Source organism: Dermacentor andersoni, unplaced genomic scaffold, assembly GCF_023375885.2.
Source record: "Dermacentor andersoni unplaced genomic scaffold, qqDerAnde1_hic_scaffold ctg00000647.1, whole genome shotgun sequence".
Lineage (NCBI taxonomy): Eukaryota > Metazoa > Arthropoda > Arachnida > Ixodida > Ixodidae > Dermacentor > Dermacentor andersoni.
The window spans coordinates 12,501-25,000 of NW_027315329.1; the positions used below are offsets into that span (position 1 = coordinate 12,501).

At 54.2% G+C, this 12,500-nt stretch overlaps 2 non-coding genes across 2 annotated transcripts; one reads left to right on the top strand and one right to left on the bottom strand.

The window, feature by feature from the left end:
• Nucleotides 1-1,130: 1,130 nt before the first annotated feature.
• On the bottom strand, nt 1,131-2,945 carry LOC140214802 (small subunit ribosomal RNA). The gene has a single exon (XR_011891731.1). It is a non-coding gene; the product is annotated as a small subunit ribosomal RNA (ribosomal RNA).
• A 5,386-nt stretch (nt 2,946-8,331) lies between these two features.
• Nucleotides 8,332-8,523, top strand: LOC140214801 (U2 spliceosomal RNA). The gene has a single exon (XR_011891730.1). It is a non-coding gene; the product is annotated as a U2 spliceosomal RNA (small nuclear RNA).
• The last annotated feature ends 3,977 nt before the right edge of the window (nt 8,524-12,500 follow it).

A 12,500-nucleotide genomic window follows, 5' to 3' on the forward strand; every position in this document is an offset into this window, starting at 1 on the left:
GCCTCAAACACACACACACTTTCGCATCGGCAGATCGCCGCAGCATAACCGCTGTTGATCCAACAGCCTACTTGAGACGAAAGACAAGAGCCCGGCGCGCGTACTCGCGCAGCTCTCCAAAACCACTCGGCCAGTGCCAGGGACGGCTCCCTGCGCCGGCGCCACAACAAGTCTACTTGAGGCGGAAGACGAAGCCAGCAAGGGCCTGGCCGCAAGTGCGTTCGAAACCGGGACTACAGTCCCTCGTCTGTCCGTACTTCCTCTTTCGACGTGCGGCGCCTTCCCAAAGCGCACAAGTCCGCTAACCGCAGAACGCTTCCGACGTAGCAAAGCCGCGTTTCCTTCGGTACTTCGCAGCAACGCCGCCTTTCCCTCGGCGGCGGGCGAATAGCCTGCAGACGTCGTCGCATTAAACCGCGATCTCGACACCTCGCGCGTCACGAGCAGGAGCCGACCGGCAGCCTCCGGCCCTTTCGGACTCGGTGGCATTTGCCGCGGAGGACGGGAGAGCACTTTAGGCCACGGTTCCTTCCGTACTTGGCAGCCGCACCCTCATACCGACAGTTCCATGACCGACCGAGCGCCACACCGTTCCTTTAGTACTTGGGTGGCAACAAAGTCGGGTCGTTACTCCATACTCGCCGCAGGAAGCGACCGGCAGCCGCCAGCCTTTTCAGACTCGGCAGCGTTTGCCGCGGAGGACGGGAGAGCGCTCGCACCACGGTTCCGTGTGTGTACTAAGCGGCAGCGGCATTAGCTCTCGACCGTCAGTTCCTTGACCGACCGCACGCTTCGCCGTTCCCCTCGTACTGGGCAAAGCAGCAGGTCGGGTCGTCTTACTCCCATTCCGCGCAAGAGCGCCAAAGCGGACAGAAAGCCCACCCAGTGTGCGTTACGCCGTTTCTACCCGCGGGCGCGGCCAAGCCAACCGTCCAAGGTTGCAGCCGGCGTCCACTGGGCGCAACAAATTTGGCACGGGGCGCCCCTCAAAATTCAGGCAGTCCCCGGCATGTTCGGGTATAGCCGTCCCCGCGTCCAAGCGGGGCCAGCGGCGGAAAGCGTCGGGCGCAGCGAGCTGCTTCACCCACACGGGGTAGAAACAATGGCGCTCGCCACCCTTCACAATCCGGTAATGATCCTTCCGCAGGTTCACCTACGGAAACCTTGTTACGACTTTTACTTCCTCTAAATGATCAAGTTTGGTCATCTTTCCAACAGACCGGCGCAACCGAAAGGCCGCGCCGGACATCGGTCCGAAGACCTCACTAAATCATTCAATCGGTAGTAGCGACGGGCGGTGTGTACAAAGGGCAGGGACGTAATCAACGCGAGCTTATGACTCGCGCTTACTGGGAATTCCTCGTTCAAGGGGAACAATTGCAAGCCCCTATCCCAATCACGAAAGAAGTTCCACGGGTTACCCAGTCCTTTCAGACAGGGATAAAGACACGCTGCTTCCTTCAGTGTAGCGCGCGTGCGGCCCCGGACATCTAAGGGCATCACAGACCTGTTATTGCTCTGTTTCGTGCGGCTAGGAGCCGCTTGTCCCTCTAAGAAGGTTGTAAGGTGCTGGGAACCCCGCACCTATTTAATAGGCTAGAGTCTCGTTCGTTATCGGAATTAACCAGACAAATCGCTCCACCAACTAAGAACGGCCATGCACCACCATCCACCGAATCAAGAAAGAGCTCTCAATCTGTCAATCCTCCCAGTGTCCGGGCCGGGTAAGTTTTCCCGTGTTGAGTCAAATTAAGCCGCAGGCTCCACTCCTGGTGGTGCCCTTCCGTCAATTCCTTTAAGTTTCAGCTTTGCAACCATACTTCCCCCGGAACCCAAACACTTTGGTTTCCCGGAAGCTGCCCGCCGAGTCATTTGAGTAACTCAGGCGGATCGCTGGTTGGCATCGTTTATGGTCAGAACTAGGGCGGTATCTGATCGCCTTCGAACCTCTGACTTTCGTTCTTGATCAAAGAAAACATTCTTGGCAAATGCTTTCGCAGTAGTTCGTCTTGCGACGGTCCAAGAATTTCACCTCTAGCGCCGCAATACGAATGCCCCCGTCTGTCCCTCTTAATCATTACCTCGTATTCCAAAAACCAACAGAACAGAAACGAGGTCTTGTTCTATTATTCCATGCAAGTTTATTCAGGCGACTCGCCTGCGTTGAGCACTCTAATTTTTTCAAAGTAAAAGCACCGGCCTTCTCGAGGCACACAATGAAGTGCACCAAGAAAGGACCGGCATGATGTTCAGTCCGAGCCGTCGCATCGGGTAGATGCACTACTCGTCTGGAACTGAGATCCAACTACGAGCTTTTTAACCGCAGCAGCTTTAGTATACGCTATTGGAGCTGGAATTACCGCGGCTGCTGGCACCAGACTTGCCCTCCAATTGATCCTCGTTAAAGGATTTAGAGTGTACTCATTTCAATTACGGGGCCTCAAAAGAGTCCCGTATTGTTATTTTTCGTCACTACCTCCCCGTGCCGGGAGTGGGTAATTTGCGCGCCTGCTGCCTTCCTTGGATGTGGTAGCCGTTTCTCAGGCTCCCTCTCCGGAATCGAACCCTGATTCTCCGTTACCCGTAACAACCATGGTAAGCAAGTAACCTACCATCGAAAGTTGATAAGGCAGACACTTGAAAGAAACGTCGCCGGCTCGTGGCCATGCGATCAGCACAAAGTTATCCAGAGTCACCACACAATACGGGCCGAAACCCGATCGATCTTGGTCTAATAAAAGCACCCGTCGCCCAAAGGGCTTCAGGCTCACTGCATGTATTAGCTCTAGAATTGCCACAGTTATCCAAGTAGGAAGAAACGATCTAAGGAACCATAACTGATTTAATGAGCCATTCGCGGTTTCGCCTTATTTCGGCATGTACTTAGACATGCATGGCTTAATCTTTGAGACAAGCATATGATTACTGGCAGGATCAACCAGGTAATCGTTCAACTGCGCGTCCAGCCTTTCAAGCAGGCCGGACGCCGTTTTTGCGATGCCGAGGCCACCTTCAGGCGCCCCAACACGCTTCGTTCTCGCAAAGGGTAGCACTTTGCACAGTCCGAGACGACGGCGTTCGAGCTCGCTACGGCGCCCTCCCCGCAGGGCCGGGTATCGCCACGCGGCAAGAAGCACGCAACATTCTCGATAGACCGGTTGTGTCGACTCGATCGCGGCTTGCGGTTTCTCTCGAGCCCGCAGCACTGGTGGACCGACCGACACTTGCAACGTAGCCGAGACGGCAAAGCCGCTAGGCGACGGGTCACGCCCGCGCCTTCGGCGCTTTCGTATTTGATTCGTCCGAGGACGATGCGGAACACACTTCGATATCGTGGAAAAAGCGTCGTCCGACAACCAGCCCCTAACGCATCAAGCGGATGAGGCTGCAGACGTCAGCTGTGGGATCCACGGGAGCGATACCGGGGACACGCTTGACGGGCACGAAGCCCGCCGCATATCAAACACCCAGGTCGCTTTGGGGGCGACTGCTCTCTGGGACCCCCATATAATAGCAGCGATAAGTACCCAGACCTCCATGGGGCCGTACTCGTGCCACTTTCGACGAGCGTTTGGCGAAAATCGTGCCGCCTCGTAACGCCGCGAGCAAGATTGAAAGCTTACGTCGGCAGCACAATGCCGAAGTCGTGAAAGCGCAGCGCGTCTACCGAATGCGCGAACGGCAATTTCTCGCTAATGGCCAGTACGGTTTCCTGCACAATTGCCTTTCTGTCGCCCTACGGGGCCCCCGGCCGATCGATTCGAGGCACGCTAGCACGGCCCCTTCGCCATTTCCGAGCACGAGTGCGAACAGTGCGGGCGGCGTGCTCGACGCCCCGGCTGACGTCGTTTCGGACTTTGTCTCTTCGCGTGCTCGCGGCAACGCCGCGGCCAACGACGACGTCTGCGCGGTTCTTTGCCGGTTCCCGGCGTGCTATAGTGCAGCCCTCTGCAGGGTGACACCGGCTCCGTCGTGGCCGTGCGGCGGCTTGTACGCAAAAGTTGCGTCAAAGGCGTCGCGCTCGCGCCGCCCCGGCACACGCGGTTTCGGACTTTGTCTCTTCCAGCGCTCGCGTAGTCGTGGGCACGATTGTCGACTTCGGAACGGTGCGCGGACACCGCCACGAGCACGCGCAAGACGAAAATCGCACTACGGTACAATGTCGGCCGGGGCCCTACGGCCCCTTACAGTAGCAGCGATAAGTGCCCAGACCTCCATGGGGCCGTACTCGTGCGACGCGGCGGCGTACTGCGCCGAGCCGAGCGCCAATATTTGGCTTTTGCAGGGCGGATTCGAGCTCTGGCGATTGCCGCGGTACCGCCGCTCACCGATTCAAGGCACGCTAGCACGGCCCCTTCGCCATTTCCGAGCACGAGTGCGAACAGTGCGGGCGGCGTGCTCGACGCCCCGGCTGACGTCGTTTCGGACTTTGTCTCTTCGCGTGCTCGCGGCAACGCCGCGGCCAACGACGACGTCTGCGCGGTTCTTTGCCGGTTCCCGGCGTGCTATAGTGCAGCCCTCTGCAGGGTGACACCGGCTCCGTCGTGGCCGTGCGGCGGCTTGTACGCAAAAGTTGCGTCAAAGGCGTCGCGCTCGCGCCGCCCCGGCACACGCGGTTTCGGACTTTGTCTCTTCCAGCGCTCGCGTAGTCGTGGGCACGATTGTCGACTTCGGAACGGTGCGCGGACACCGCCACGAGCACGCGCAAGACGAAAATCGCACTACGGTACAATGTCGGCCGGGGCCCTACGGCCCCTTACAGTAGCAGCGATAAGTGCCCAGACCTCCATGGGGCCGTACTCGTGCGACGCGGCGGCGTACTGCGCCGAGCCGAGCGCCAATATTTGGCTTTTGCAGGGCGGATTCGAGCTCTGGCGATTGCCGCGGTACCGCCGCTCACCGATTCAAGGCACGCTAGCGCGGCCCCTTCGCCATTTCCGAGCACGCGTGCGAACAGTGCGGGCGGCGTGCTCGACGCCCCGGCTGACGTCGTTTCGGACTTTGTCTCTTCGCGTGCTCGCGGCAACGCCGCGGCCAACGACGACGTCTGCGCGGTTCTTTGCCGGTTCCCGGCGTGCTATAGTGCAGCCCTCTGCAGGGTGACACCGGCTCCGTCGTGGCCGTGCGGCGGCTTGTACGCAAAAGTTGCGTCAAAGGCGTCGCGCTCGCGCCGCCCCGGCACACGCGGTTTCGGACTTTGTCTCTTCCAGCGCTCGCGTAGTCGTGGGCACGATTGTCGACGTCGGAACGGTGCGCGGACTACGCCACGAGCACGCGCAAGCCGAAAATCGCACTACGGTACAATGTCGGCCGGGGCCGTACGGCCCCTTACAGTAGCAGCGATAAGTGCCCAGACCTCCATGGGGCCGTACTCGTGCGACGCGGCCGCGTACTGCGCCGAGCCGAGCGCCAATATTTGGCTTTTGCAGGGCGGATTCGAGCTCTGGCGATCGCCGCGGTACCGCCGCTCACCGATTCAAGGCACGCTAGCGCGGCCCCTTCGCCATTTCCGAGCACGCGTGCGAACAGTGCGGGCGGCGTGCTCGACGCCCCGGCTGACGTCGTTTCGGACTTTGTCTCTTCGCGTGCTCGCGGCAACGCCGCGGCCAACGACGACGTCTGCGCGGTTCTTTGCCGGTTCCCGGCGTGCTATAGTGCAGCCCTCTGCAGGGTGACACCGGCTCCGTCGTGGCCGTGCGGCGGCTTGTACGCAAAAGTTGCGTCAAAGGCGTCGCGCTCGCGCCGCCCCGGCACACGCGGTTTCGGACTTTGTCTCTTCCAGCGCTCGCAACCATGTCGGGGCCGACGCCGACGACTGCGTGGTGTTTCAACGATTGCCGGCGTGACACAATGCAGCTGCGTGCGGGATGCCAGCGATTCCGTCGTGTCCGTGCGGCGGCTTGTACGCAAAAGTTGCGTCAAAGGCGTCGCGCTCGCGCCGCCCCGGCACACGCGGTTTCGGACTTTGTCTCTTCCAGCGCTCGCGTAGTCGTGGGCACGATTGTCGACGTCGGAACGGTGCGCGGACTACGCCACGAGCACGCGCAAGCCGAAAATCGCACTACGGTACAATGTCGGCCGGGGCCGTACGGCCCCTTACAGTAGCAGCGATAAGTGCCCAGACCTCCATGGGGCCGTACTCGTGCGACGCGGCGGCGTACTGCGCCGAGCCGAGCGCCAATATTTGGCTTTTGCAGGGCGGATTCGAGCTCTGGCGATCGCCGCGGTACCGCCGCTCACCGATTCAAGGCACGCTAGCGCGGCCCCTTCGCCATTTCCGAGCACGCGTGCGAACAGTGCGGGCGGCGTGCTCGACGCCCCGGCTGACGTCGTTTCGGACTTTGTCTCTTCGCGTGCTCGCGGCAACGCCGCGGCCAACGACGACGTCTGCGCGGTTCTTTGCCGGTTCCCGGCGTGCTATAGTGCAGCCCTCTGCAGGGTGACACCGGCTCCGTCGTGGCCGTGCGGCGGCTTGTACGCAAAAGTTGCGTCAAAGGCGTCGCGCTCGCGCCGCCCCGGCACACGCGGTTTCGGACTTTGTCTCTTCCAGCGCTCGCAACCATGTCGGGGCCGACGCCGACGACTGCGTGGTGTTTCAACGATTGCCGGCGTGACACAATGCAGCTGCGTGCGGGATGCCAGCGATTCCGTCGTGGCGGTGCGGCGGCTTGTACGCAAAAGTTGCGTCAAAGGCGTCGCGCTCGCACCGCCCCGGCACACGTGGTTTCGGACTTTGTCTCTTCGAGCGCTCGCAGCGATGTCGAGGCGATCGCTTACGTCTGCACGGTTTCCGGTGTGCTACAATGCAGCAGTCTGCCGCACTACACCTCTTGGTTGCCGAGGCCAGCACGGCAATTTACTGAAGCGAGCGCATTGCGCCCAGGCGGCAGCGGACTTTGTGCTTTCGGGAGTGCTCTTGCTGTAAAATTTGAACGGCTGCAGCTGCGCGAAGCAAGTGTACCTATTTTCACTCTCTCTCTGTCTGCCTTTGAGGCGACTGTAATTTCACTTTAAACGCAACTGGAGGCGGGAGCAACCTGATGAGAGTAGGTGGACTTCGGTACATGTTGTAATTTAGAAATTGCTTTCAAGCTTTCAGGACATACACCTTCGCGCCATCTGCTTTCCCCGTCTCTTTGGCACTTTATAGTATGTGCTGCATGCTCTGCATTCCAAAGAAACACGCCTGTGTCTCTCCCTCTCTCACGTTCTTCTTCTTTTTGTAGCTGCTGTTGTAGAAGATGCTATGCTCTTTAATCGCTGTAACATAGAGTGCTTGCACAAGCCAACAACTGTTGCGCGTTTTTTTTTTTTTTTTTTCTCTTCCCAAGACGTTTCTGCCATTATTCACTAACTCTCGTTCTTAGTATGCAATGGAGCGTTAGCTCGCGCCATCTACCTTTCTTTCTGTATTGCAAAGTCCGCAGGTTTTCCTAGTTCCGTACACAGATGGCGCTAATGCGTTTTGGCGCCAGGTTCGAACGACCTCGCTGTACTCGTGTTTCCCATTTGAATGTTTCAAAGGGGTTTGCGACAGGGGGTGGTTCTTGTGCAAGGCTGAGCTTTCCAGCTGCGTTTAAGCTATGCTAGCATGTGTGCGTATATATATATATATATATATATAAATACACAAACACACACACACACACACACACACACACATGCATATATACATACACACACACGGTAATGGTAAAGATGATGAGGTAGCACTTTTTTTTTTTTTTTTACAATGCCTGTGTTTCAGATGGCGATCTTTCTCCCCTCTATGTTTCCGGTGGGAAGGAGTGTGCAGCGTTTTCTATATTTATTTTGTCATTCACTTCTATGTTGCTCGTCTTCGTACATGGGGCATGCTACCTAATTCTACCGGTCGATTCGACACGTTGCGATCCGTCCCGGCCTGTGCCGTATCAAAATTTTCAGTGGGCCTTGCGGTAAATAAAAAGAAATGAAGGAAATGCGCGTAGTATATTACAATTGCACACGGGCTTGAAACGAAGCCCTCAAGGAAGGTCACCTTGAGCGGTCGCATTCAGACGGAAGTAAGCATTCCCCTGGCGCGTTTTTTTCCGCTCGCCTGTTCCGTTTTCTACGAGGTTGCCTTGGTTGGTTTCGCGTTACAAGCAAGCTTGCACTCGGGTCTCGTTTCTACGCGACAGCGTTTCGTTAACAGCGAAAGACTGAGGCGTTGCGAGTTCATCCGTGAGATAGGGAGCGTTGAGTCTGTACACAGGCTGAATTTTATAATATTGCCCACGCTGTTGCTGAGGTTACCCATGTCGGCAGGGCGCCCACAAGGCAGTAGTACAATGAAGTGAAGTGAAGGACATCGCTTCTCGGCCTTTTGGCTAAGATCAAAGTGTAGTATCTGTTCTTATCAGCTTAATATCTGATACGGGTTCTATATGGACCCACGATATTAAACCTATTTTTGGAAGTTGGCGGAGTGCTTGAAGCCTGCTTCACCTCCGCCGCAGGTCGGCCCGGTATTGCACTACCTCCGGGATCGGCCCCGCTCACTTAGGTGAGACTTCATTCAATCAAAATGAAGAGCACAAGCTCAACGCGAGCAGTGACTTGACACGCACCATTCCTATACTACACGCAACGATGCCGGTTCGCGGACCACGAGAGTAATTAAACTGCCACTCCATCTGTGTGTAGCGTCGCACTTGTTGCGTCGCAAATGGGACAGCCGCTCCAGCAAATTTCTAGTTATGGGCTTCGAGAAAAATTAATGAAAGCAAAAGAAAGAACCAGAATTCCTATTTGTCCGATGTCTCTGAATGATTGTCTCCTGTAAAGAGCCACTTGGGGGGATGGGGGGTAGGATTAGCCGTGGGGTTCGCAATCAATATGAATCCCACTCAAAGCCAACACTGGATTTTGGAGTTCACTATCGCTTGGATCCGTAAACCACCGCGGCCACGCAAGCTCGCCCTGCCGCCGAAATCCGCTGCCCAAGTGGAAGAAAGATTCCCTATGAAAGAAAAATAGAGTGCCCGATTTCTGGCAACTACTGTGCAGCCTTTGTGTACACATTTTCGCAGCAGTGGGACCGAGCGCCTCGAAAACAAACTTGTCGTATGCCCAAATGTGGCGAAATATATTCAAGGGTTAAAAGGTGCCTCATCTTTCTAACCTGTATGTTACGAAGACCTGTTGCTACCTTTTCATCATGAACATCATCATCATCATCATCCTGGCTACGCCCACTGCAGGGCAAAGGCATCTGCCATGATCCTCCAAGTACCCCGGTCAGGTGCCGATTGTCGCCATGTAGTCCCTAATCTAATCTGCCCTCCTAACTTTCTGCCACCCCCTGCTACGCTTCCCTCCTCTTGGAATTCAGTCTGTAACCCTTAATGGCCACCGGTTATCTTCCCCCCAGATTGCATGCCCTGCGCATGCCCATTTGTTTTTCCTGGTTTAAACTTTGGTGTCATTAACGAGCGTTTCTTCTCGCACACCCCAATCTGCTCTATTCCGATCCCCCCGTGACGCCACACCCATCATCCTTCTTTCCAGAGCCCGTTGCGTCGCCCTCAGTTACCCTTCGGTAATCCTCAAAGCTTTTTGTTGGGGCACTCGTGGCATCTTTCTCGTTTAATGAAGTCAAATTTTTTTCAGTTTTGGGGGAAAACTCAATGAGCTAGGCGCGATTGTGTCCCTGGCGCCGCTCTCAACAAGATGGCGGCGCCCATGCTTTTTGCCTGCAGGTTCGGCCCTACGCAGAACACGCCTGCCGGGCAGTGTAGCCACGTTGAAGGGGCAAAGCGTAGTGCAGTGAAGCGCTTGCTCGGGCGAAAAACGCAAATATGAGCCAAACAGGAATTTCCATTATTGGAAATTCCAGTTCAGTTTGCGCATTGCGTTCGCCTAAGGTAAAGAACACAAATGCGAGTGCCACAGCAGTCAAGTCAAAGCTTAGGATTGCGTATCATTTTTTTTTTTTTTTTTCTTTTCGTGCCTTTTACTCCTGGCCTGCGTGGCCCTAGCGCGCATGCACACGAAAGTAATGAAATGCTGAAAACACGAAATAATGCGGTGCGGCTGTATCATATCTATTTTGTGCGCTTTGTTCTTTGTGGACTACAGCGGTGTGCGTCATGAGAAAGTTTCGGTGCCCTTCTTGGGTGACCAGTGAAGCTATATTTAAAACCACATTGATTTGTACGGTTATTGCTACAAACTGCGTGTGGGTGTTTTTCTTTTTCGCTGCCAACGATGGGTTATCGCAACCGCGATCGGTTCTGCTGCTACGCTAGACGCGTGCTTGCCAACGGTTGGCTCTATACGCGACCCGCGACGCGTGGTCGGCACATTCAAGCAGTCAATTGCAAACCGTTCCAAGAAAAAGGATGTACTCCACTTGCCACCTAGTTCGACGATTGTACTTTCTGACCCTCGAGGAAGCGCCGCCTTCCCACGTTTTCTATAATACGATAAGATTCAGAGCGACCGCGACCACTTGTCTTTGTCAATATCTCGGAAACGCTTTCTTTGTTTTCTTTTTTTTTTTTTAAATCCAGATACTCAGACGCGCCCGTGTTCACGCGCACTTGTTCTCTCCGATAAGCAGGGAAGCTCGGTTGGGGTGGTGTCGGGCCTTGCGCATGCGCTGCTGAGCTCGTCGCTTCGCCGGCCGGTCGATGCTGGCGCGGTACTGGTAATGAACTTCGACGTGCATGGTGAAACGTCACTTTGTATTGCCACTGTAGACTAGCAATGCAATGTGTTTGCGAGCGATTGGATAAATGAGAAAGCGTGCACTGTCTACAGTTCATGCCCCTCTAGAGTAGTGGAAATGTTGCTCCAAGTGTTAGGTTTGTAATTTGCGCCTACGAACATGAACTAAACAAAGAAAATGGTCTGCAGCCGCCTTCGCTTCATAAAATTCCCGTACGAAGAAATTTCCGTGCGCGAATGAGAGAGCAAAAGAGAGAAACCATGTTAAGAAGAATGGCTGCCTTTTACGTGATCTCGCGCATGAAACCAGACGATAGATTAATTTTAGCCGTTCATTTTGATTTGCCGAATGTAAACCGGAACACTTTCTCCACGCGGTCTTCAGATTTGAATGGCAATCAATCACATCCTTTCTTTTTTTTTTTTTTTTCTGTTTCTTTCTATCTGGAACCGAAAGAATTCAGAACGCCATTTCAATCTTAGATTCGATTAGATATCGCGACTGGTATGCTGAAATATCACGCCTTATCTGGTGTTAACCTTCTTGATCACGGCAATAAAAAATCGCCAGTTCCCGAACTTTAATCGCGCCGAAGATGAACCGATATGCTGGATTCTTATTGTCATGATTTTATAGAAAGCGCTGGTTCTATGGCTAGCTTTGAGGAAAAGAAAAACATCGTTCAGGAATGTATAACTCTAAACAACTAAAAAAAAAAATCTGCCGGCAATTGGTACTACAACGAGAGTACTGAGAATACTGGAAAAGATGAAATCCAATCATGCTGAACTGAACTGAGATTATTTCATCAAGACATGCCCCGAAAAACGTGGCCACTTTCAATGATAATTTCAAATGTGATTTCTTTCTTTTTTTTTTTTCTTTTTTTTTTTTTTTACGACGGATAATAATTATCTTTCCAATGGCGGATGTGAAAATTTCAGAGCACGTCATTTTCGAAATCCCAAGGCCCCGGACGCATTCTCTCTTCTTTAAGTATTTTGGTGGTGCACACGGAGGAAAATTTCGCGCACGTAATTTATAAACTAGTAGTTGATTTTCTAGAAGAACACAAAGTGCTGACAAACGGCCAACCAGGACACAATTAAATTGGTATTACGCACGGTTTCGAAGCCGCGGTAACAAAAGGGTAACAAAGGGACGTTCATTTCGTGGTGTCGATTTCACGTCTCTCACAATAAAAAAAAAAAAAATAATAATAATAAAAACTACTGCATAAAATAGGTTTTCCCAAACTGGATGGTTTCGATCAGCTTTTGAACAGCCCTTCCTTAAATTGAGTTGGCGTTGATTGAGCAGGTGCGGGCCTCTGCTGTTTTGGATTTTTGTAAATGGCATCAGTACTGGACAGTCCGTTCACTTGAGGATCAAAGGAGAAACCCCCCAAAAAAATATCATATCGTGGTGAGAGACGTGGCAGATGAGTACAATTATCGGCAGAAAAAAAAAAAGGAAAACCGCCTCGTACTCAGAAGCCGCTCCTCTCACGTGTGAAGCTTCAAACAAATTGTTTTTCTTGAGACGCTCTATAAAGTTATACACAGCTCCTTAAATGCAGCACCCGCACACAAAGCCAAACGTTCCAAGCTGGAAAGAAAGCATGAAATTCGCGGTGCCCGTTTCCTGTGAAACAACGGGCAACAATACGCCAAGTCCGCTACCACGTCAGCCGGGGCGGCCACACCCCGCCCGCGCTTAAGCCACATATGGCGACTGAAAATGCTCGCCGCTCAAGCTGCGCGCGGCAAAGTCCGCAACCACGTCAGCCGGGGCGGCCACGGAGAGC